The sequence below is a fragment of the Petaurus breviceps genome, unplaced genomic scaffold (genome assembly GCF_028583685.1).
Source record: "Petaurus breviceps papuanus isolate PSGF00001 unplaced genomic scaffold, PetGlider_PUasm1.0 673, whole genome shotgun sequence".
In the NCBI taxonomy this organism is placed as follows: domain Eukaryota; kingdom Metazoa; phylum Chordata; class Mammalia; order Diprotodontia; family Petauridae; genus Petaurus; species Petaurus breviceps.
The window spans coordinates 196,989-199,705 of record NW_027186448.1 but is presented as its reverse complement, the minus strand read 5'-3'; positions in this window follow the sequence as shown (position 1 = coordinate 199,705).

Genomic DNA, 2,717 nt, shown 5'->3' with positions numbered 1-2,717 from the left:
CACACACACACACACACACACACACACACACACACACACACACACACGAGTGTTGTTCTGGGGGAGGAGAGAAATAGACTTGAAGGAGAAAATAAAAATATCAATTAATTAATTAGCAAGAAGTGCTTGGGACCCAGGTTTCCATGCCCCCAGCTTCTTTTCTTCTTCATCCCTCAGCACCCAAGGGGACTTGGGTATCCAGCCCTACATCTGTCACCCATCTTTTACATAGCTGCTTTTTTTTCTCTTTCTCCTAAAGTTCAAGGGTTTCCAGTGAGCTAGGGACTGGACCACTGAAAGCATGGATCTTCTGACTGGGGAGGAGGGTTTATATGGGGGTGGGGGACAATTTCTGGGGAAAGATGTGTGATCTTGGTACTGGTTGCCAGGACAACTGGATGCTGCCCCGCAATGTTACCGCGGCAACCAGCTGCAGCTTTAACCCTGGAAGGAGCCTAGGAGGTGGAGAAGGGGGGCATGAAGGGCTTTGGGACCACAGATGCTGGGGTCTCTACTAGAAACAGGGGTTGGAGGAGTAAGAGTGGGAAAAAAAACCCAAGAGCTGGGACACCAGACTCCTGGGTCCCTCCCACCCTTAGAGCTAAAATAAAAGAGCCTGTATTGTGGGGAGGAGGAGTTGGGGGTGTCAGAAAGGCCTCAGGCCCCGCCTCTTGCCCCCCTTGTTGGCCAATCCTAGTATAGCACTAGTGACCCAGGCCTGCAGACTCTGGTGAATAGGTAGGGAGGGGGAACTACGGATGCTGAAATGGTGGGGGTGGGGGTAGAGGCTTGAGATGAACACAGTAACTGCCCCTTGACAGTGTTAGTTTCTGTCCACCCTACTCTTCTAGGTCACCTCCCCCCAAAAAGAACTGGAGGTTCCTTATTGGCACTGGGGTTGCCACCTACATGCCTTACCTATCCTTTCACCTCAGTCTAGTATCCCACTTCTGTACTGGCTCCAAATCTAGCCTTTTCTCCTTTCTAGGGTTCAGACAAGAAGCCTATCTGCCTCCCTTACTTCTCTCCCAGTTCACTAAGATGGAACCAATTATCACATAATATATGTGGGTAAAGTACTTGGGTCCTCTGAAAAAGCAGGATGTAGAGAAGGGGAGAAATCCAGGGACCCAGACACCTGGGTTATTCTTTCATACTCTTTCCTCCCTCCCCTCTCACTGCCAAAGCTGTTTGCTGACAAGGAGATTTCTTTGGGTCATTTTTGGAGCCAGGAATTTTTGCATGCCTGCCAGACCAGCTCTCTCTGCAGGTGTCAATTTATTTTGGAGATGAGGATACAGGAATCCCCAATACCACTCCAGTTCTATCCCTTTCCAACCTTACTTTTCCTGCCCCCCCCCCCAACTCTCTGTTCTATTCTTTCAGGACCCTGCCCTCTCCTGGCATTTCATATCCCAACTCACTTGGGTCTTGTTTCACTGCTCTCCATCCCCACCATTCAGCTACTTTTCCACTCCCCAATCTCTCTAGTTCTCCCTGCTCCTCTCGTCTTTCCTATCACAGCTCCCCATTTTTGTTTCTTTTTCTCCCTTACATCTCTCCCTCCCATTCCCTCCATCTTCCAACACTTCTGATCTCCATAGGTCTTATCCCTTTTCTACATACATCCTTTTCCCTCTCTCCTTCATCCCTCTTATCCCTTCTCCATCCTTCTCTCTTTCCCTCCATATCTCTATGCATTTTCCCCCTGAATCTCCCTTTTTCCTCAGTCTGTCCCCATCTCTCTCCCCTGTCCAGTTTCTTTTTCCATTTCTTTCTCATCTCTTTTCCCTTCCTTTCCCCCAATATCTCCCTTCCCTCTATTTCTTATATTCATCTCTCCCCTATCTCTCTCTTCCCATTTTATGTCTCCATTTCTCTTCCAATCTTCCTTCCCCATCCCCCTTCTCTTTTGCAATCTCTCCCTCCCTCCCTCCCTCCATCACCTGCTCAGGCCTGACTCCCCAAACCCAAAGGGAATTGGGAGACAGGGGTTCAGGCCTCAGCCCCCTCCCCTGCAGTAGAGAAATGGATTGGCCAGGAAGGGGGAGGAGGAGGGGGAGATGGGAACACACGGGGTCTGTGGGCCCATTGAAAGGATCATTCATGGGCTGGAGAGAGAGAGAGACAAAGAGACAGAGACAAAGTGACCAAGACCAAGAAAAAGAGGGAGAAATGAAGATACAGAGATATAGGGACTGAAGATGACTAGAGAGAGATATGCAGAGACAGGCACACGGCAGACCCTCTGGGGCCCCTCCCCAATCTCTTACCTGCCTCAACCCCGGGGCCGTGGCTTCTCCATCTGGGGCTCGTAGTGGGGGAGGAGGGAGGCAGACAGGGTCCTTAGGGGTGCAGGGGCCTTAGAGCCTCCAAACCCGGCAGACAGGGTCCCCGCCCACAGCGCCTCACCCTACTGGGGAGGGGGATTACCCCAAGCCCCGGGGTCGGGCCAGGATCCAGTCGATTCCCAGGGAGAGGAGAGGTAGGGTACGAGGCCAGGGAAAGGAGAAGCAGATGCCCGCCTAGGAGGGGGCTGGGAACCAGGAATCCCGCAGCGGGGGGGGTAGAGTACGATGGATTGGAGATCGCTGGATCCCTGGAGATATTCGAATGGGGTTGGGGGCGTCTCCCGATGGGACTTGATTGAGGAAGAATTGAAAATGGGGAGAAGGTGGCGGATCTCACGGATCCTGAGGATAGGGGATGGGGGGGGG